This window comes from Nerophis lumbriciformis, linkage group LG34, assembly GCF_033978685.3.
Source record: "Nerophis lumbriciformis linkage group LG34, RoL_Nlum_v2.1, whole genome shotgun sequence".
NCBI classification, from domain to species: domain Eukaryota; kingdom Metazoa; phylum Chordata; class Actinopteri; order Syngnathiformes; family Syngnathidae; genus Nerophis; species Nerophis lumbriciformis.
The window spans coordinates 821618-845739 of NC_084581.2; the positions used below are offsets into that span (position 1 = coordinate 821618).

Here is a 24122-nt window from a genome sequence, read left to right on the forward strand (position 1 = left end):
TGCCTTTAATATTTGCATGCTGTCGAATAGCGGTTGCAAGAGGTTCAATAAATATAGCAAACAGTGACGGAGAAAGTGGACACCCTTGCCTTGTGCCCCTCATAAGATTAAACCTTGGAGATATTTGGCTGTTCGTTCTAACCGAAGCTGTAGGAAAACTATATAGGACCTTAATCCATTCTATAAATGAGTCTCCAAATCCAAATTTCTGTAGAGTAGCTAGAAGAAAATTCCAGTTCACTCTATCAAATGCTTTTTCAGCATCTAATGAAACAACAGCTGTTTTTAGATTATGAATAACAGAATAGTCTATCACATTGAGTAGACGGCGAACATTGTTGGACGATTGTCTCTCTTTGATGAAACCTGTTTGATCAGGATGTACTATATATGGAGTGACTTTTTCTAATCTTTGAGCTAATACTTTGCAGATAATTTTAAGATCAGCATTAATCAGGGAGATTGGCCGGTAACTGGATGGAAGTGTTGGGTCTTTATCAGGTTTTAGGAAGAGACTGATCGTGGCAGAGTTCATATTTGGAGGAAGGAATGAGTTTTCTTTAATCTCTAAAGCCATTTTCGTAAATATCGGAGCTAGCAGTGACCAGAATGTTTTGTAGACTTCCACAGGGAACCCATCAGGCCCTGGTGCTTTATTGTTTGGCATCTGTTGAAGAGCATCGTGTAGTTCGCCTACAGAAATAGCAAGATCTAAATTTGATACCTGCCTTGTATTCAATTTAGGTAAGTCTATACCATTGAGAAATGTCTCAATGTCTGAAAGAGATGGGTCAATCTGGGGTGTTTACAAGTTTCTGTAAAAGTCTCTAAAGATGGAGTTAATTTCCTCAGGAACGTGTGTAATGTTCCCAGCTGAATCCTTGATGGATGGTATAGAGTTTTTTTCTTTGTTTAATTTTAGTTGGTTAGCCAAATATTTGCTTGGTTTATTGTCATGTTCAAATTTTTCTAAGCATAACCTCTGGAGCAGGAATTGACTTTTCTTATCAATTATTTCTCTTAAATCTAATTTGAGTTTTCTCAGTTTGTTCAGAGTGTGATCATGTTGTGAATTCGCATAAGCTAATTCTAATATTTTTATTTCATTTTCAAGTTCCTGCTCTAGTAAACGTTCCTTTTTTTTCTTGTATGATGAATAAGAAATAATTTTTCCTCGCATAACTACTTTTGCCGTCTCCCAGAGAATGCACGCCGTGATTTCTGGTTGATCATTAAAATCTAAAAAATCTGTCCATTCTTTCTCAAAATAGTTTAGGAAGTCTGGGTCCTTTAGTAAGGATATATTAAGTCTCCATTGTTTGATAGGTGCAGTGATAGTTTTGTTGGTGAGGGAAAGTGAGACAGGTGCATGGTCACTGATGATGATAGGATGGATGTGAATGTTTGAGATGTCAGATAAAATTGAGCTACTAGTTAAAAAGTAATCAATGCGAGAGAATGAGTGGTGAACTGGAGAAAAATAAGTGTATTCCCTAAGAGTGCGGTGATAAGAACGCCAGGCATCGCAAAGACCATAATCCTTCATATATTGCTTAAGTATTACCACTGACTGAGACTCACGGTGACTCCCAGTCACTCTGGACCGATCTATATTTGGATTAAATACTAAGTTGAGGTCCCCTCCTAGAATCAAGCAGTGGTTTGAGTGAGGAGAAAGTGAAGAGAAGAAAGTGTGAAATAAGGAGGGGTCATCAACATTTGGACCATAAATGTTGGCGATACATAAGTTTCTCCCGTCAACAGAAATATTAAGAATGATGTATCTTCCCTCTATGTCAGTAATGGAGTTATGGACTGTAAAGTTGACCTTTCTACTTATGAGAATGGCTACGCCTCTCTGTTTGGAGTTGTAACTAGCAAGGTATGTGTGTGGGTATTGCGATGAATGCAGTTTTGAGGTATCGGACTTGGAGAGGTGAGTCTCTTGTAGTAAAGCAATGTCTGCTTGCATGCTCTTCAAATGATTAAGAATTTTTATATTTTTTTCCTTTGACCCGACACCACGCACATTCCAAGTGACAAACTGTATAGTGGACATACTAAACTAGACTGTAACTAAGTGTGTGGATGTATGTGTGTACTTTATGTGTAAATAATGCATGTCTGTATCTAAATGTAAACCTATCATGCATATATGTAGGTGTGCAGAGTGTGTATAGTTGTGCATGTATTAGCTGTGAGTGTAAATGCTGATGACAACAAGGGGACACACAACAGGTGGAGAAATAGAAAGAGAAAAACAAAACAAAAAGCATAAAAGAAAAAGAAAAGAAGAAAGTGGTGGATTAAACAGGTAGTGAAATAAGTGACATAAAAAGGAAAACAAGAAAGTAAAATAGTAAACATGTTGGTTTACCGAAAGAAAGAGAGAGAGAGAGCGTATGGTGTTTACGTGAGCGCTATGTGACGCACAGGTGTATTGTGAGCAAGAGGGGGGGAAAAAAAGAGAGGGATTGAAGCATAATGGAATAACAAAACAAAAAAAAATACAACATTTACCGTGTTTCAGACGCTAATAATACAGCCACGGCGTGGCTTCTGGATCACGGTAAAGTTGGCCGTTGATGAAAAGTTTATCCACCGCGATGACTGCACGGTAGAGATGCGCGGATAGGCAATTATTTCATCCGCAACCGCATCAGAAAGTCGTCAACCATCCGCAATCCACCCGATCTAACATTTGATCAGAACTGCATCCGCCCGCCATCCGCCCGCACCCGCCCGTTGTTATATATCTAATATAGACGATGCAAGGCATTAGTGAGGTTATAAAGCTTTTGCCTGTTAAAGAAAGGAGACTGATCCAACGCAGCACAGACATTCGCGTGCCACGCTGTCACGACCCAGACGCACACCAGTGCGCAATCATATGGGAGCCGCGCTGAGCGCACCTCCAAGCGCGTCTCGCTGCCGGCGACGGCCGGGTATATGGGCCCGACGCTCCAGCGCCATCCATTTTCAGGGCTAGTTGATTTGGCAGGTGGGTTGTTACACACTCCTTAGCGGGTTCCGACTTCCATGGCCGCCGTCCTGCTCTCTATATCAACCAGGGTGAGCCCCACCCCTTTCGTGAGCGCACTGCGCGCGGAGTGACCCCTGTTACGCGCCCCCGGCAACAGGGGTGGCGGGCAGATAAGCTGCGCGGGCGGAGCGCGCGGAGTGACCCCTGTTACGAGCCCCCGCCCACGGGGGTGGCGGGCAGGTAAGCTGCTTACCTGCTGCGCGTGACGCCGGCCGCGGCGAAGGCGGACGAGGCGGGGTGTCGGTGCGGTGGGCGCGGTAGTGACCCTGGACGTGCGTCGGGCCCTTCTCGCGGATCGCCTCAGCTACGGCTCCCGGTGGGGCCCTCTCGGGGGAAGGGGCCTTCCGTAAAAGTGTCCATCTCTTTTTCTTTTTTTTCTTCTGTTGTGGCATATGCAGCAGGTGCCTGCTCGTTTTTCGTATGTGGGTAACAACATTTAACTATGTATATATATTTACCAATTGGTTTAACTGCCACCCGCCTGAATCTATTTAAAATCTAATTTTTTTAAATTTCAATCGCCCGACCCGACCCGACCCGACCCGCTGATAAAATCTAATTTTTTTAAATTTCATCCGCCCAAATAGCGGATAATCCGCGGACTCCGCGGTTGTGCCCGCAAACCGCGCATCTCTACTGCACGGCATCCTTCGGTGATAAACTTCTTGCGAAGCGGGAACAGATGGCGGCGCCTGTCGAGAATTTCCTTTGGAAACTGGTCGTTGATGCTGAAGTTGGATCCTTTCAGCTCTCGGCCCTGGTTCCTCACCCGCTCCTTCTGCTTGAAGTGTTCGAATTTGGCCACGATGGGTCTCGGCCTCCTGTTCTCCGGCTTTTTGGCTCCAAGCCGGTGGACGCGATGGAAGGTGATGTTCCTGATGGTGTCCGCTGGAAGCTTGAGCTGGTGTTCCATGAAGGACTTGATGGTTTCCTCTGGATCTTCCTCGGTCTTTTCCGGTATTCCCGCGAAGACCAGATTGTCCCTCATGCTTCTCGCCTGGAGGTCCAACATCGTCTCCTTCATGCTCCTGTTTTCTCGAGTGAGTTGCGTCACTCCGTCGGTGAGGGATTTTACGGACTCACGAAGAGCGGCATTCTCCTTGGCGAGAGAAATGACCTGCTGTTGTCCGAATTCCAAACTCTCTCGGATGACTTGGAATTCCTTGTGGAGCACCTCGACAAGTGCGAGGCGGCCATCCAAACAAGTCAGCCTTTTGTCGATGGAATCCAGGATGTCGGTGAAGTTTGTGCTCGGTGGTGACACATGGCCAGGTGAGTCCTCCGGGCGGCTTCTTTTAGACGTTGGCGTCTTAGATGGTTTCCCCATGACGAGACGATCGTAGCACTCTTCGATGTAGCCTTCAAGTGCCTCCAGATTTTGATATTTAAGTTTTATTTGCTTTATTTTCTGAATGAATCAGAATTGTTTGGCAGCTGAGTGTGCCACTTGATTCTATTTTTTTCCCCCGCGTCACGTACGCTCTCTCTCGCGAGACTACAGCATTACTGACGCATCATCCAAACTCTCTGACTCCATCATCCCTACAATATCACTAAAACTTGGTTAATATTCAAATCACGAAATGTAAATGGAGTATTGTTGGTGCTTTTTGAATGGTTATTTATTTATTGGATTTTATGGGCGAAATAGAGGACCTCCCATTGGCTCCGCTGTAAGCAGACTTTTATTTAGGTTTATTTACAAGTTAGAATGCATTAAAAAAAAACATCCCTTGTCATGTCTTTCATAATGATTGTGAACGATAGGCAACATTTCCAAAAAAGTGTAGTTTCCCTTTAATCTGATCGTGTTTGGTTTTTGAAAAATCGGATTAACACGAATGGACACCTAGATTATACAATTGGAAACCAGGATACTCTGGCATGTAGGTGTTATTTTTACGGCAATCTCTGTGGAGGACCAACACGCTGCCATTTACTACATTATTCACAAGCGAAGAAGAACAAGCCGTCGGGCGTGTGGGAGTGAACTGTTTACACCAACAAACAAAAAAAGTAATTATATAGTAGCTGTAATAAGTACATGTTTTAAAATATATCATATAAAAACCTTCTTGTTTACTAAGTGTCAGGATGTTCTCAAATAATACATGTGACATTGATGACAGCACATTCTAGCCGTACGAGAGACTGGTGGAGAAAAAACGGCCAACAGCCGTATTTTGACACTAAAACTTGTTTGTATACACAATGGAATTAATTGTAAATGGGTTATACTTGTAAAGCGCTTTTTCGACCTTCAAGGTACTCAAAGCGCTTTGACATTATTTCCACATTAACCCATTCACGCACACTTTCACACACTGATGGCGGGAGCTGCCATGCAAGGCGCTAACCACGACCCATCAGGAGCAAGGGTGAAGTTTCTTGCATATAAAGTCAACTTGTTTTTCTACTCAACTGGTACTTTAAAACCCAACAAGTCTCTGAAATGAACTATAAATAAATGACTATAAATGACTGAAAGCCTATTCACTATCATTATTGCAACTTTTATTCTACTATTTTTTCATGTTTTGTTTCTAGGTTTTGAATGAGCTTGCCCCTCCACCATTACAGGTTTATGTACAGAAGAAAACCAACAATCGAGTCAATACTAGAGCTCTAACCAGTAGCGATAGTAACATCCAGCGACATAGGTCAAAATGTTGTCAAATGGTTGTCTCTATTAAAGACACACAGGTTTGGAACACAATTCAACCTTCAAAAAACAGTAACACAGTGGTTAAAGACAGACCAGTCAGTCCTGTGCCCTGTATAATGTGCACACTTACCGTAGTTGATCACCTTATGTTGACTTGTTTTTATTGCCAATATTTATTGGAAGTTATCTTTTAATGTATGTATGATGTCTGTAAATGTATGTCTATTTTTATGGTGTCTGCCTTAGGACAACTATTGTAGCTAATTCTGGCATATTGACTGTGATGCTGTTGCTCATATGTTGATCAATATGCATTGTCCTAATCAAATATTTTATTATATTCAATTGGATATCTTAAAAAACTTGACTATCATTTGTAAGCAAGGTACCACTGTTTTAGGCATATATTTATTCTACACACGTGTGTATATGTTGTGTGAATAAATACTATAACGATTTTTCAAGCTGATACGATACCGATAACTTGCAAATGTAAGTGTAGTTTGTGCACATCTGAAGGGAAAAAAGACTCAGACAAAAGTGGATTTGACAAAGTGTACCTGTAGAGTTGTCCTGACAAAATCCAGTATTTTCAGTGATTGTAAAGGGCTGGTTGTCCAGTGCCATTATTTATATGATGAAATCACAGTTCGCTTTAGTTCTTTGGTCATCTCAGGCAAACTTTTTGCACTTTTAAAAATTTTGCGGCAATAAGAGCAAGGCCTAGACCTTTCTTTGCAGCTGGCTTTGAGGCAGTTTCTTTAGCAGCAGGCATAGTTGTAGGCTTTTAATACACAGCTGTAGTGATGCTCGTGTTTCAGGTGGCTGATAAGGTTTGATGTGTTGAAGCAAGGGATGTGCCTTTCAAAGACGATCACCTCTTTAATTTATTTTTGGTCATTTGACTGACAGAGGTAGTGACCAGCTTAGTTAATATAATCACCTGCATTGTGGCAAACAAACTACATTTATTGGTATTTTATCCTTATCATGTACCATTATCATTTGAGGATTCGGCTAAACATGTTTTACACCAGAGCAAGCCAGGAATAGACATGCTAATTGCTAAGATAGCTAGAAAACACACAAAAATAAGTGCTTCAAGAAGTCTAGATTTAAATTTGCATTTTAACAAATTTAGGAAATAATTTTCTGGAAAAAGGAGGGATTTGAGGACATAAAACAAATGATTTTAATAGTAGTTTTTTTTAAAACTTTTGTTTAGGTATTGTGTACTATTGACTTTATTGTAATCAAACAATTGTAAGTAATACAATACATTGAGGAACTAGTTTAAATATTGTTACACTGTTAATAGCACTCACAATAAATACATTAAAACATTTACAGTTAATACATGTGATCGGTATTGGTATTGGCTGATTTCACTCATGGAAGATCGGTATTGGAATCGGCTGCATAAAAACCCTGATTGAAACATCCCCAATTGAAGCTCTGTTTTTTCCCTCCTTGTGGAATGTTTGCCGAATATTTGGCATGAGAAATCGACACCATTTTTGTTTAAAATGAGCTCAGGTGAGGTTTATGACAAGCTTAAAGCAAGGCACGTAGGAGAAAAGGAGCACTTGACTTGGTCAGCCAAACCTACCTACAGCACAGAGCGGGTAATCTTGTCACAGTACAGTGTTTTTTTTCATTGGTTATCAGAGCAATTTTTTATGTTATCAGATTTATTAGTGTGACTTCATAATTCCTCAATGATTATTGGTTTGACTATGCTGATGATCTATCGAGCAGCTGGGACAGAGCCACATTTACCAATTTCTTACATCATGTCCACTTCTATTTACAGTTCATCATACTTCTATTGTGCTTAGCTGAAGTCTCACAAGAGTTGCTGCAATCTTGCATGATATTATCCATGATGGCGTCTGTAACTCAAATTTTGATCATTTTTGAATTGTACGATCACAAAGAGGGCATTATGCGTGGTGTCCAGGAATTGCTATGATGTACTCGGATTAGGGATGGGAATTGATATGTTTTTTCCGGTTTTGATTCTATTTTTGATTCTGCTCAATGATTTTGTTCTTTATCAGTTAAATATTCTTCTGTAGAATTTAACAAAAATAAAATGTGGAAATTACACAACTTTTCAAAACTTTTAAGAATCTTTGTCATCTCCTTCAAAAATATACTGGTGAAATGAAAGTTAAAGTTAAAGTGCCAATGATTGTCACACTTGGGTCCTCTGCATTTGACCCATCCCCTAGTTCACCCCGTGGGAGGTGAGGGGAGCGCCCGGGAATCATTTTTGGTGATTTAACCCACAATTCCAACCTGAGTAACGGGTCCCATTTTTATTGTCTTTGGTATGACTTGGCCGGGGTTTGAACTCACAAACTACCGATCTCAAGGCGGACACTCTAACCACTAGGCCACTGAGTAGGTTGTACAAAGTCGCCGAAAGGTTTGTTTAGATTTACAAGGTGAAACTGATATATGACATAGTCTTATAACATGCAACTCGAGATATTTCAAGTCTTCTTTTGATATCATTTTGGTAACTATGACTTACGGCTTACGAAAACCATGAATTGAAAATCTTAGAGAATGTGGGGTTTTCAAAAACTGTAAGCTCTAATTGTCAAATTATAATAATTAAAGTATTGACATATCTCACTTTGTATGCAATTAGTTAATATTACATATTAGTTTCACATTTTAAATTGAATTGCTGACATAAATAGACCACACGATATTCAAATTTTCAGAGTTTCAGAGTTCCACCTGTATAATATAATGACTTAGTCACTGCTCTGTGACATTCGTCTATCCTGGCCTGAGTGTACACTTCCCTGCCGTGGTGAAAGGAGAGCGGTACCGCTGACATGGACTGGAAACCAGTCTCTTGTCATGCTCATCTGAATGAGAAAGCATTTATTTCATTTCAACAGGTAATAGCACTAACTTTAGGCCCTTTTCTAGCCAAAAGCTATTTTGGTTCCTTAAACCTTTGTTTACTGTATCTATAGGTTCCCATAGAAGTATTTGGTTTGTGTTTCCACAGTATTTCACAGTTCAGGGTAGTTTATAGAAATCAGGCCGATGACGTATGGAGGAGTGGTTTGGTATATTTCTATACTGATACCCTGGAAATAAACAGACAATATTAGTTAGTTATTTTTCGAAAAAGTTAGCAATTGAAATCCAAATCAATCGTATACAAAACGATATGATTTATAAAATAAAGTGTACCGAATTGTTCATGAAAAGTCAGGCTTTTGTCCGCAATGTCAAACAGTCAGAAAGTCGTCCTCTCGGTAAATGATGAATTCATGAGGGTCAGGCGATTCTTTTTAGTCCATTTCAGCTCTAAATAAGAATCTATAAATAATAAATGTCAGTGTTTATCTTATGCCGAGAACACAAACACATCAGCTTTAGCTTTAGCTTGTTAGCATTAGCATTCTGTTCACTCGAGTTGAGGCTAATATCTACACAACTGACTACGTTTACAACATGTAATAAAGTAAATAGTTAATATTTGATGTTATTTACCTTCGTTCCACTTGTGTACCTCCTCCTGTTTTTCCACATTTATCCAACAAAGTCAGATTAGTGAGCATCTGAGGTCGCCACTTTGAGTCTTTGCGTAACGAAATTAAGTTTGTAAAAACTAATTAACAACAATGAACTGCAATGTTGTCTGTCTATCTGTGTTGGCCCTGCGATGAGGTGGCGACTCCAGGGTGTACCCCGCCTTCCGCCCAAATGCAGCTGAGATAGGCTCCAGCACCCCTGCAACCCCAAAAGGGACAAGCGGTAGAAAATGGATGGATGGATGGATGGATAATTGAAAGACTACGACTGAGTAAAAACACTCCAAAATAGTTCAGCGTTCTTCAGCACACAGATCCCCCACAAAAATTGCTGTATTTCGAAAGCTCCTTTCGTTCTTCTTTCCCTCCATTGTCAAGTTTGTTGTAATAGAAACACACATGAAATAAGAAATAAACAAGTCGCTGCATATATTCCAATGGCGGTTGTGGGTTTGAAAAATACGTTTTAGGAACGCCCCCAACAGTATTCAACCAATCAGCGTTCGACAGCACAGCCCGCCCTCGAAAAGGTTCCTGGTCGCTTGGAAAAATCCCGCCTAGCAAGGAGGATCTCCAAAAGTTTCCGAAAGAACTAAATAAAATAAAGTGTACCAAATTGTTTTTGATGGAAAACAGGGGGAACTTTATTTACTCGGGTAAGTGGGGAAGTTCCTTAAAACGTTCCTGCGATGGAAAAGGGCCTATTATAGGCGGTGTTAGTTAGTACCTGTTGTATTTACACCAGATGACTGCTGCTGGGATGAGATTGCCGGGGTTCAAAAACACAACTTTCATTTATAGTTAATGCATGCTGTGTGTTCAAATGTTACAGCATATTGCTTGTATGTCCTCCTCTTGATTAAATAGCAACCTTGCAATTATTACAAGTAGTGCTGTTGCAATATGTTTTTGTATAATGAGTGTTTCTTTCACCTGGGTGCCATGTTGCTCTCCGACGTCACTGTGCACGTTGCCTAATGATAACATTCCCGCCTGCAGGAATCTTTCAGAGAATCGTTTAAAAAATTGACAAGCAATTCCAAGGAATTGATACACTGGAAAGCGGATCTAACAAGAACCGGTTCTCGATTCCCATCCATAGCTGGGATGACGGGTTATCCACCTATTGTTGTCCCGTGTGGTGCTAAGCAAAATGTTGTTTTTAAATTGGAGTCCTTTTGAAGCTGGAATGACAAGTAAACACAGGTATTGTAGAAATGTGGGGCTCAGAGTAATCACCAAGGTGGACACATTTTGCAGTTTAGTCCTCAACCGTGACCACTCGCCATGGCTCTTAAAGCGTCACAGTTCGACGGGCACAGCGGGAATCATCCAGGGGAAGATCAGAGAGCGGCGGAATGAAAGGACACTGTAATGTAATGTTCAGCTCATTGCCACCTGGGGGACAAAAGGGGCAACAAGGATAAGGATAAAAGAGAGTGATGGAGATGTAAGAAACACGTGGGATGGACAGGGCAAAGAGGAAAGGCGACTCAGGCTGGATGAGAAAAGTTGAGTGTATAAAAGTTATTACGTGGTGTTTTTATTCAAATATGGGGATTTAGCAGGGTGGAGTTGTTTGTTCAATAAAATAGCTTCATTAACACCAACAGCAAATACCTCAAGGAGAAAATTACTCTCAAGCAATTGTACAACTCAAAAGAATGATGGGATAAAAAAAACAACAAAATCTGCTTTGGTACAGGTCCAAAAGTAGTTCAAAACAAATTAACCAGCATCGGTGCACATTCTCACAGAGAGTAACTGAATACTTGCCATTTAAAAAAATAAATATTATTATTTTATTTTTTTTAACATTTGTTAATTGAATTTTTGACATATACAGTCCAGATATACAATTAAACATATATCAAATGTTCTTTTTTCCCAAACAAGTAACCCACATAAATTATTTATAAAATAAACAAATAAATATTTAAATACAATAATAATCTCGCAAAAAAAACATGTATCAGTCAAATAAGTACAGGCAAATAGTGACATGAAGCTACAGACAACCGCACTCCTGAGGGTCCCCAACATGGTGCAGCAATACACAAAAGCAGCCAAAAGGCTCATCAATTTTCTCCCTTTCAATTACTTTTCAATCGGGGTTAAATTTAAGATCAGTCTCTTTTACATATTTTAGGAAACCACCTCATACTTCGTGAAACTTCACAGAACAACCGTTCAACATCAGCCTAATTTTCTCGAATTTAAGGAAATAGAGACTATCTACCAGCGGGTGTGGCAGGGAGGCGCTGCAGCCTTCCAATTTAGTACAATGAGACTTCCAGCCAAGAGAGTAGTAAATGCTACAAAGTTATTTTTGTATTTGCTAAGAGAAGATGACAGAGGGGCCACCTCCAAAAAATATTCAGTATTTTTGCCAATTACCAAAGACAAAGTATGAAACATTTCAGTCAAATAACTGCACAGGGATGGACAAAGCCAAAACATATGTATAAGTTAGCTGGAGACTGTTGACACTGATCACATAATACCGATATTCCATCATACAATTTAGCCAGCTGGAGCTTGGTATAATAAGTATGATGCTTGAGCTTGCATTGAATAAGGCTGTGTTTAGCACAAATAGAAGACTTATGAGGTCTACTTAAAATCTCTGTCCAGCTCTCCTTAGATAGGGTCACTCCTAAGTGACCCTCCCAAAGTGACTTAATTGATATCAATTAAAAAATGTGATTGTAACTATGTATAAGTTATCGTTTTAAAGTCGGAAGTGGTGTAAAAAAAGCATCTAAAACTGTGTCTGTTGGTAAGTTTGGAAACCTGGAAAAAGTATTCCGAACAAAGTGTAGCTCTGTAGATATCAAAAAAAGTGTTGGTTAAGGAGCGAAAATTGATCACAAAGTTTCTGGAAAGAGGCAAAAGTGTTGTCAATGTAGAAATCTTTAATGCTTTTGATCCCCAGATTTGACCATCTTAAAAAGGCACTATCAACAAGAGAGGGAGGGAAAGCATGATTAGCAGTGATGGGTGCAAGGCGAGAAATAGACTCTAAACCAAAATAGCGTCTGAACTGAACCAAAATTGTGAACAAGGTTTTTACGATTGGATTTTTTGTAAAAGCGAAAGGAGAAGAGTGGATACAAGAGTGAACCAGAGCCCTAAGAGATACTGGTTTAGTTGAGTTAACTTACATAACCAGCCATATTGGAAGAGTGATCAAGTGCTTCATATAGGGCTAACCTCACATACTCATAAATCAGTAGTGAAAGATTATGTACTTATTTCCATCTATCAGTGCATGCAGAAGTGTGGCAATCACATTGTATTTTGCTAGCAAACTCAGGATCCTAAAAATAGTACAAGTACAAACTGTGGCTTCTTGTGGTTTACTAGCCGACAAAAGCTTGTATTTTAAACGAAGGTAAAGGGCTGGTTGTCAAGCACCATCATTTCCATGATAAGAAATTACAGATCGTTTTAGGCCTGGGTCATCTGGCAAACGTTTTATACTTTTCAAACGCTGCGGCAATAGGAACAAGCCCCGGGTCATGTCCCGGTTTTGCTGCTTTTTTTTTTAATAACAGCCTTGAATCACCTCTTTACTCGTCAAGCTCAGAAGAGCAGCACACATCCCCCTTCACAGTAACACCGCTGTGCGCAATAGCTGGTCGAACTGCACTGACAAAATAAAGTTTTGAAAAAAGTACCTTATACAAGCATAATGTACTTATTAATATGTTTACAAAAATATGATTTGACTTAAAGGGGAACTGCATTTTCTTTGGAATTTTGCCTCTTGTTCACGTCCATCCATCCATCCATTTTTTATCCGCTTGTCCCTTTCGAGGTTGCAGGGGGTGCTGGAGTCTATCTCAGCTACATTCGGGCGGAAGGCAGGGTACACCCTGGACAAGTCGCCACCTCATTGCAGCTCTTGTTCACAATCCTTATGAAAGTCATGACGACTAATATATATATTTTTTGATGCTTTCTAACTCTTAAATAAATGTAAATAAAAGTCAGTTTACAGCGGAGCCAATGGGAGTCCTCTATTCCGCCCATTAAACCCGATTAAAAAACATTCAAAAACTGCCTACAAAACTCAATTTACATTTTGTGACTTCAATATTAACCAAGTATTAGTGACATACCATGAACACAAGCTTGTGTGCTAATGTTGACATAATCGACTTAAGCCTGGTGTATACTCTCGCATTGCGTAGCTTGCGTAGGCGACGCCGTCGTCCCCCTTCCCCTGCGTAGTCTCCCGCATGCAGCTTCCAAAAATCCTAGGTCCGCGTCGCCGGCGACGCAGAACGCAGAGCTGTGATTGGTCAGTTTTTGCCGAGGAGGGTCCCTGAACACAGGCGAGCAGACTTTGTGCTTGAAATGCACAAATTATTGTATGAAATAAAACAACAGTGATTAAACAATTGCATGACAACTGATATTGTGTACTTAATATCTCCATGCGCTCTAAAGTAATTACTTTATGTGTCGTTTTTCAGCGTATTGTGTTGTTGTTGCACCCAGAAGAAGTCACGAAGTACGACACTGTTTTCAACTTTTATTGTCAATTTTGTGCTAGCTTCAGGTTTAATTCCTACACATATTCTTTCTCGTGCGCACACGTCTTTTTCTCTCACACAGAACACTTCTCATTCTCCGTCAATAATCTTTCACGCACGGTATACTTAGAAACATTTGTGAACTTTGAACATGACCATACAGATTAACACCAGCATGTGATTAATTTACAGTAGTTGTTTAACAGTTTTGTTTATTTACAATTACATGTTAGCTCTCTCTTGTCCCATGTCCCGAATGGCCGAATAGCGGGTAAAAAAAGCGAACGTCGTGATGCGTTTTTAAATGAATGTGCCGCGTATGCTTAAAAGGATCCAAATATGTCAATATTATATGTTATTATAAATGTGCCTGCTACTACATTACATATATACTTACATCATGTATATAAAATCTTAATGGAGGTGTTTGGATATTTTTAAGGGCTTTATCAGCAGAATGGAGCAGCTCCCATAGGCCCCATTGTAAGCGACTTTTGATCGCATTTATTTACGAACTAGGATGCATTAAAAACGTACATCTGTCCTCTTGTCTTTCCTAATGATTGTGAACGATCGGCAACATTCCAAAAAAAAGTGCAGTTCCCCTTTAAACTATTGGTGAAATTGTCCAAAGATGTATTGCCCCAATAAATGTGAGGATTTTTGCATTTTATTACATTTTATTAATGTCACATAAAGCACTCACTCTATGGTGGCAAAATAAGTAAACTAAAATAAGGTAAAAACAGAATTTAAAAGAATGAAAACAGTAACGTGTTACTAATTTATATCCGTTCTTTTAAATTATATTTAAAGTTGAGTTTTGGTGGTACAATAAATACTTGTGTTTTCAAATTAATGAATAATCGTGTTATTAATCGTGACTTCAATATCAATCAAAAATACATGTGATTTTTATTTTTGCCACAATCGTCCAGCACTAACTTTGAGACAGACATGGCGTACATTCATGTCGACATCTGTATCTTGTTTCCTCACCCTCATTAAGCCAAGTCATTATGTGTGACACCTGTTGTCCTCACCCTCTACGGGACGTAGGTTTAGATAGCAACACCACACCCATCGCTCCTGGCGAGAGAGACTTGAAAGTGGGTCGGCTGTAGTCACAAGTTTTGCTGTCTCTCTTCCACCACCTGGCTAATATTTGTTATTTTTCAATACCTCTCTGTAAAGTCTGTCTCCTTCTGGGACCCGCCCATCATCCTCACTCACAATCGCTGGCACATTCTCACAGTTTAAGAGACAACAATAGCAGATATGAGCTGAGCATTATTCTCAGTCACACAGTGAGAGAGAGACTTCTAACATAAGCGACACAGGATTCCATAGAGGATCAAGTATTTTCTATATAGTACTGTATCATTCCAGAGGAACACACAAGCCGTTGAAGGATGCATGTCTGTTCCTTCTTTGTGCTTTCGTTAAAAAACTAAATAGCCTCAATTATCTTATTTACAGTATGGCATGTCATTTCTGTTACTAAGCGCTTTACAATTCTCTTCTGTATGTATCGTGCATGGTGGGAGGAGCGATTGCAGTGATTAGATGACATGTCTGTTATTTAAGCGGGTTTGACTTTCTTGGTTTGTTTCGGAGTCTTTCTATGGATTGATTTCATAAATGTGACATTATCATATGTTACTTACAAGGAGTGATCAGGGATGTAACGATAAACGATATTAACTGTAACACTTCCTAAGGTTGGTATGAGGCACAGAATATGCTAAAATGATTAGTGTTTGTGCAGAGTTTTAGTCTGCTGTTGACAAACAGCTGTGTATGCAAGCAGCATGTTATGCAGTATGCAGTAATTCCACAACAAGTGAAGTAATGACTCAACACAAAAAACAAAGGAACTGTCTGGGAATAGATGTGGCACACAGTAAGGTTAAAGACAAACAGACATGCGGACAGACCGAAACACACACAGACACACACACACACACAGATTATCCTTTATGTAATCCTATAGTTTGCGGATCAGTGTGCAGTGTGACAGAACATGAGGCATGTTTTCACACCATCAATGTGTGGTAAATTCAAATACAACACAATAACGCGAGATTGAATTTAAAACGCATTAAACAGTTGATTAATTTGTTTCATTTTGCGCGTTGTACACAAAAATGTTTTTTTTTTTTTTACATCAAAACTATTGTTTGGCAAGTGGGATGTAAAAGAAGGGGAAAGGAGCACTTCCTGCACATCCAGTCCAGCTTCAAATCTGCCCTGGTTTGAAACGGGTTTAGGCATGGCCGTAATCTCTTTTGTCACTTCTACACTGCCTCAATAATCTTTATTTTTGCGGTGGTAATCTCTTGTCTCCATGGGGATGTATGGTTGGTGTCCGTGAATGCTGTTGCTATGGAAGCATGACTGCTCCAGCCCACTCCTCTTTGCCCCACCACTGTCCCTCCATGCACTGAATAGGGGCGTGTAGATGGGTTAGTATACACGTGTCTTTAATGATATTAGGATTTGTCATTGTCAGAGGATGAACAAAACACCAATGAATTTAATCCATGAACTGTCTTTATTATCTTGTTCAATAGCTGTCACGCTCACTAATGCCTCTCATAAAAATATATATCTTAAGAGCAGGAAGTTTTTGCCATTAAACTGAGACAGGCGGCCATAAAGTTATACGTATGTGAGTTGTAGTGTTTCACTTTCTTGTGATTTGCAATTGTGTGGAAGGTTGGTGCAGATCATAAAACTGTTCAATCTAGCACTTTCAAGATCAAATAATATACAATGTTAATATATCCAAGTTAGTGTATATGGTAGGCTGTGTAACTGTGTGAGAGGGAGAATGTTATTTGTTGGCAAGACAGTTTTATTTGGGTTTAGTTCAAAATTACGGTGTCATGATGTCAACGTGAGCCAAAAACATGCTTCTTTCTTCTTTATGGAATGCTCTCACATGTTTTTCTCTTAGGCCCAATGCCAATCAAAAGATACGGTTTAAATTGTGCGTAATTTGGTGAGCACCTTTTAATAGTTCACTTTAGTGGTGTCCCAGTACAATTTTTTCACGTTGGCGCCTTAATAGCGATACGTTGGTGCCTTAATAGCGATACCGATAATGATTATCTACAATATCAGCAGGAATCACATGCACTTTTATCATTTTGTCGTGTGGAATGTAAGAAAATGTTTGATCAAGTGAAATTAGTCCAATAGAGAACGATGGTAGGTATATAAAAAAAACCCTAACCTATTTATTATTAACCGTCTGGAATTTATGCTGTCTTTAAAATGAAGTATTTATTTATTTATTTAAGTGGAGTGGTAACTTATTTTTTGGGGACACATAGTGGTCACAATAGATCCTGACGCAGTAAATTTAATAATAAGCACCAATAATTCATGAAGTTAAGCTCATAAAGCACATTAAAGGACGCAGACCTGTTTGTTTGCAGATACTTTCTTCTAATATGTTTCTGCCTTGAATACTTTCTATGTGTAAGTAATATGCAACTATAAATATTTGATATTTGTTTGTATTGAAAAATGTGCTGGTTTAGACTGCAATATTTTTCAATCAAAGACACTTATTACGTGTATGTTAAGCTTGTGTGCTATTCTGTGCTTAGCTGTTGTGCAGCTGCTACCTACCATGTTTAACTTTTGTAAATGGCTTGACTAAAATACAAGAAAAGACCAACCGTGTGTGCTTATTGGAGGACATTTAGATGTTAACTAGCTGTCCAACTTTGCACAAGTAAACACACTGCAGGACCGCTTGTATCGGAGAGTATGATCATACATTTTACATGCAGGCTGCTATAATTCAATACTTCATTTTGTGTTGATATTGGATTTAGGACACTCCTGCTTCACAGCTCAATGTGGTACATTGTGCTCGTAAATGATCATGTCAAACTATCCATCCATCCATTTTCTACCGCTTATTCCCTTTGGGGTCGCGGGGGGCGCTGGAGCCTATCTCAGCTACAATCGGGCGGAAGGCGGGGTACACCCAGGACAAGTCGCCACCTCATCGCAGGGCCATGTCAAACTAAACTACTGTAAACGTTCTATTCATTTAATTAGTCCTATGTAGTTGTCGGGTGTGTGGGCTACAAAAGCTATGAGTCACTGTCATGATCTGTAATTAGCAGCATTGGCAATAACAGCTGTAGCTGTAGCCAACCGCCGCCATTCATCAACTCCACAAGATGGCAGCATTTAAAGTGTGATGAGTGCACAGCACTCAACAGCTTTGTATGCGCTTTATTATCCATCCATCCATCCATTTTCTACCGCTTATTCCCTTCGGTGTCGCGGGGGGCACTGGAGCCTATCTCAGCTACAATCGGGCGGAAGGCGGGGTACACCCTGGACAAGTCGCCACCTCATCGCAGGGCCAACACAGATAGACAGACAACCTTCACACTCACATTCACACACTAGGGCCAATTTTGTGTTGCCTATCAACCTATCCCCAGGTGCATGTTTTTGGAGGTGGGAGGAAGCCGGAGTACCCGGAAGGAACCCACGCAGTCACGGGGAGGACATGCAAACTCCACACAGAAAGATCCCGAGGCCGGGATTGAACTCACGACACTCAGGACCTTCGTATTGTGAGGCAGACGCACTAATCCCTCTTATTATGTTGCTATAAATATTATTCAAGTAAAAACAATTATTTATGACATTTTTGTTCATACAAAATGATAGAGATTCAGCTCCTACATTTGCGTACATTATTGACGGAGAAATTTGCATTGTGAAAAACGCGATTGTTAACAAAAAGAGGGGAAACATTCTGGATTTGCACCTTTTTTTAATATAGTTTGTTAATAACAAGCAAAACAGTGGTGTCCATGCGCTCCTTTGCTCTCTCTCTCCCCCTCGTAGCCTCTCTCCAGGCTCCCCTCTCTATATCTGTCATTTTCCGCCCTCGTTTCCGAGGGTGAAAGTCCCGTGGGAGTAGGGTGCACAGCTCGGAGGAAGAGAGCCGATCGGATGGAGAAAATGAAAATGGCAGTGACATCTTTGTAGGGCGCAGGGTTTTTTGGTTGGAAAGTAAGGGAGGAAAGGAGAATAGGGCAAGAGGAGGAAGTACGTTAGAAAGACCAGAGAAGACACAGAAAGAAGCAACAGTAGGTAAGAACTGGTGATAATTAATTTTGTTAAAATGTTATAGATCATGACAACAGATGCAAGTATGGATTTAGCTCCTCTTTTGATCTTTTCATGTCCTGTTAGCAGTTTTGTTATTGTTAAAATCTTGTCACAAGTTATAAGCTCGCCACTTTAAAACAACCTTAAGGACTTAATCTTTCCTCTGTAGACGTAACGATCTGAAGTGTTTTATAATCATCTTGGATATGTCAGACACAACGGAACCTCTTAAGGGCTATCGCATTCTCACAATCCATACAGGAAATGAAGAAAGTGGAAATATAAAACTTTCACCATTGTAAAACTGTTTATAAATATTGAATACAATGATTTAAAGTGAAGCCTTTTTACAAGTTCAAAAATATGTTAACCACTTTATATTGAATATATAGGACACTGAAGTCTTAAAGAGGTCCTATTATGCAAAATCAAGTTTTCTTACCCTTTGCCTGTTGCCAACATAGATCCCAAAAATGTCATATCAAACCATGGGGGCATGGTAGAGATATTTATAAAACAATCTTGCCTTCCTTCATACTTGCTCCAAACGAACCGTTAGGAATTTGAGTAGGTAGTGACGTATTTGTTGCTAGTGTCGTCAGCAGATATCTTCATATGTGGTAAATAGGGATGTAACGATAAACAGTATTTTTTAAATTATTTGTACGGTTTGTATTTCTGTTTTAAATAAAAATGTTCGAAAAACTGTGATTGATAAACTCATGGACTGACTGGCGCTAGCTTAAATGCTAACACAAAAACACGAGACATTAACATATTTCCCCATTAAGAAACGACATACGTACAGCAATCTAAACTTATATAAACACATTGCTGTCTGAGCAACTCAGATATTCTATTGTCAACATTAAACCTACAAGCTGTGCTCTCTCAGTTTGAGTGATTGAGGATTACGAGACAGAGGTGTTTTTACGGTGCGTTCAAGGGCCGCTAAACTGAGTAGAATGGTGCAATGTCGCCAGAAATGATAAATGATAATACTATATTGTATTTGTTGCACAGTTTACATTTCTATACATCCTAAAGTGCTACAGTACAAAGCAATATTTAAAACAATTAGATAAAGAAAACTAAGACTAAAACACTATCAGTGAAGCATAACACACACAAAACATGCAAAATAGTGGATTTTGGTTTTTTGTCTTTTGGTTATTTAAAAAGTAAATATTTGATCAAAAGATTTCAGTGTCTGTAAAAGTACTTTATTTTAGCACATTCAATAAAAAAGAAATAATAATGATAACCGTGATCATTTTGGTCACGATAAGCGTGATATGTAATTTTCCTAGCATTGCATCCCTAACTGTGAAGATTTACCCGAAAAAGTTTGTGCGAGTCCGCCATTGTAGTCTGACATTTTTGTCACTATGGTCCTTCTTTTTCTGTATCCTCTTGTTGTGGGGTGTACTAGCTCGCACATGCATCTTCCGCTGTTCCCATGTCAAATACGAAGTCATATAGTTCTAACTACTCAGTGGCTTAGTGGTTAGAGTGTCCGCCCTGAGATTGGTAGGTTGTGAGTTCAAACCCCGGCCGAGTCATACCAAGGACTATAAAAATGGGATCCACTACCTCCCTGCTTGGCACCCAGCATCAAGGGATGGAATTTGGGGTTAAATCACCAAAAATGATTCCCGGGCGCGGCACCGCTGCTGCACACTGCTCCCCTCACCTCCCAGGGGGTGAACAAGGGGATGGGTCAAATGCAGAGGACAAATTTCACCACACCTAGTGTGTGTGTGACAATCATTGGTACTTTAACTTTAACTTTAACTTATATATCTGTCAGTAAACTCCATATGGAAGCGCTAAAGGCTACAACATGGCTGAAGGGATGGAGACAAGTAAATAAGATCGCCCACAAAACGCTGCATCCTGGAAAGATGCACATATCAGCCTGATAATTATTTTGCACCCCTCGTTCTGGTAATATTATATATATTAAATGTTATTAATAATACTGCAGGTGAATAAAACTGAGCTAGTCACATTTTGGACAGCCCTGCTCTGTGGTAACTTAAACATATTAGGATTGGGTAAAATAAACAATTTGATATATTTTAAATTCTAGCAATATCGAATCACAAGGAATAATATGAATTATTCTTTATATTTGTCCAATTATTATTCAACCAAATCTGGAGCTGTCATTGCAAGCTAAAACAGTTCAAACTGATCCATGCAACATTTACTCATTAACATTAGCAGTGTTAATTGGCTGTGAAATGGTTTGATCGTTTGCACTGCGGCACAAACAGATGCTGCGTTATGCAACCTTAAACGCTTGACATCCATAGTGACGTATGCCATTGGACGGTGGTCGGTCAACCCCCCCCAACACACACATACACATGCATGCACACCCACTGTATCGGTTGTGGCTAATCCTGCACAAGAATATAATTTACAGTAATTCAACAATTGCACTGCTATAAAACTTTCACCGTGCGTCTGTACACATACCGTAATAGTGTCACCACCATTGTTTACCGGTATATGGACTGTGGGAAGACGAGTGAACAGGGGAAGTATGGGGTGATATAATGCGAGTGGCCGATTGGAGGGGAAAGAGGCCCCCGGAAGAGCGAGATTGTGTGAAGAGAGATGAGTGTAGCAGAGATTTAGTAGATCCGGGAAAGAAAAGAGACGCTATGCTGTAGAAGAGGAAAGAGAGTGTTGTTGTGTTAGAAAGTTATGAGGGAGCAAGAACAAGATCCTTGTATTTTCAAGTGCGAGCAAGTGTGTGTACATGTGTTTTCTGTATCGAGGCAGATCCATTAAAGTACCACTAGAGTGGAAAAACAAGTTGACTTTTTATGCTTATTTATGTTTCATTCATTGTATCCATTAAACCATATCCAATTGTATTTACAATTTGCAAATGATGTGAAAACACAGTTTAAACATCATAAAACGCCACAAATTCAGTCAGCCGTTTAGAATATTCCGCTCCGTAGACCTTCGGATTGACATTACGGCAGTCACGCTGCTGCACTCTGACCATGTTTTCAGATCAGTCATACTGGAAATACGCAAAAATTGGGAAGCGATGTGGTGTTTCTCATTCACAATCCTTATGTAAGACAGGAACACATGCTTGGCTTTTTTTATGCATTCAAAATCGTAAATAAATAGCTAATAATTAAGTCAACAGATCGAGGGTCCTCTGTTGCGCTCATTATACTCTCTCTAAAAACATCCAGAAAGCACTAACTATGCTCAATTTAAATGTCGTGACCTGAAAATTAACCAAATATGAATGATGTTGCTATATTAGGCGCCAACGCAGACAGACTATGTTAGCCGCGCATTGATAGCAGTGAGCTGTGACAATCATTGGCACTTTAACTTCACTTAACTAATGCTTGCTTACGTTGCTATTGTTCACACACTGAGCAGATAGATGGCTGCTTTTGTTTTGTCTCAAACTTGCTAAAAGTACATTTTAAATCAAATGTATGCATTTCTCACCTGGTAGTAGACAAATGTGGCCATGGACCGGCAGGCTGGTAGACTTTCACGTTTTCGAGATGGCAAAATAGACCCCAAAAGACGCTTCCTGCAGGAACTTGTTTTTAACACTGTGAGGATTGTGACTGATTTTTCATTTAAATGGAATTATGTGAGCGTCCCATCGGTCTGCATCCCAGCGAGAGTGGAAATATTACAGTAAGTGTTTGTTTTATTTTGGTTTGTTATGGTTAGTTTGTATGTTTAGCACCTAGCAATGCTGTGGATGCTATAGTGTCACAATGCAACTGCATCCATCACTCGACTTTTAAAACTTAGTGCTCATCCTTTTTGTGTTCGGGTTCAAAAATATAATTTTTTCCAAAAGTAATAGGTGTTGGCTCTCACAAAGTCTGCTTGATTAGCATTGTTGTTGATGGGGAAGAGCTGTGTGGTTCCTAGCGCGATCACCTGACTGGCTTCCGCATTATCTCTCAAAATGGCTCGGGAATCTCTGTGAGGTTGATACTATTTTGATCATATCCATTTGTCCGCAAACTTTGGAAGTCTTTTTGTGTTATAAATCAGATACAGTACATATGATAATAGCTTCACGATAGAGGCAACTTGTGTTTCCACTTTACTGGTACTAAAAGAGTTTGAGCAGAAATTTGTCATACAGGAATTAACTATACACCATAAAATATTAACAAAATGATATGTCACACGAATGTTTTTTAAAGTAATAACTTTGTGAAATGAAAAAAACTCCACAAGTAATGCAAAAAAAAACATGGTGTTTACTTTTTTGATATCAATACAAAACACAAAGCAGTTTGGCTAATGAAGATAAAGTCAAATAAACAAGCTTTGTTCTTTTTCAACAGCACCATGTGGTTCAGTGCAACAGTTTGGCCAACAAAAATAAACAGGAGTGATACAGGAGTGATATAAACACCGGTCACCCAAGTGGGGGTCCCACATCTGCAATCCCTTCCAAGGTTTCTCAATTGTTCCCATTGGGTTGAGTTTTTTCTTGCCCTGATAATAAATGATAAATGGGTTGTACTTGTATAGCGCTTTTCTACCTTCAAGGTACTCAAAGCGCTTTGACACTACTTCCACATTTACCCATTCACACACACATTCACACACTGATGGAGGGAGCTGCCATGCAAGGCGCTAACCAGCAGCCATCAGGAGCAAGGGTGAAGTGTCTTGCTCAGGACACAACGGACATGACGAGGTTAGTACGAGGTGGGGATTGAACCAGGGACCCTCGGGTTGCGCACGGCCATTCTTCCACTGCGCCACGCCGTCATGTGAGCTCTGAGCTTTGGCTGTCGTTGTGGCTTGTGCAGCCATTTGAGACGTTTGTGATTAAGGACTATATACAAACCCCATTTCCATATGAGTTGGGAAATTGTGTTAGATGTAAATATAAACGGAATACAATGATTTGCAAATCCTTTTCAACCCATATTCAATTGAATGCACTACAAAGACAAGATATTTGATTATCAAACTCATAAACTTTATTTTTTTTTTGCAAATAATAATTAACTTAGAATTTCATGGCTGCAACACGTGCCAAAGCACTTGGGAAAGGGCATGTTCACCACTGTGTTACATGGCCTTTCCTTTTAACAACACTCAGTAAACGTTTGGGAACTGAGGAGACACATTTT

At 39.7% G+C, this 24122-nt stretch overlaps 1 protein-coding gene across 15 annotated transcripts in view; it reads left to right on the plus strand.

Annotated features, from left to right (window-relative positions):
* The window catches only part of epb41l2 (erythrocyte membrane protein band 4.1 like 2), a 94557-nt gene that overhangs the window by 13267 nt on the left and 57168 nt on the right, over nucleotides 1-24122 (plus strand). The window contains exon 1 of one of the 15 annotated variants that reach the window (XM_061929926.1): nucleotides 18757-18945. The exons of the other annotated variants lie outside the window; for them this stretch is intronic. The gene's annotated coding sequence lies outside the window, so the exon portion shown is untranslated. Of the gene's footprint in view, nucleotides 1-18756; nucleotides 18946-24122 lie in introns of those variants that run through there. 15 annotated transcript variants of the gene reach the window in all.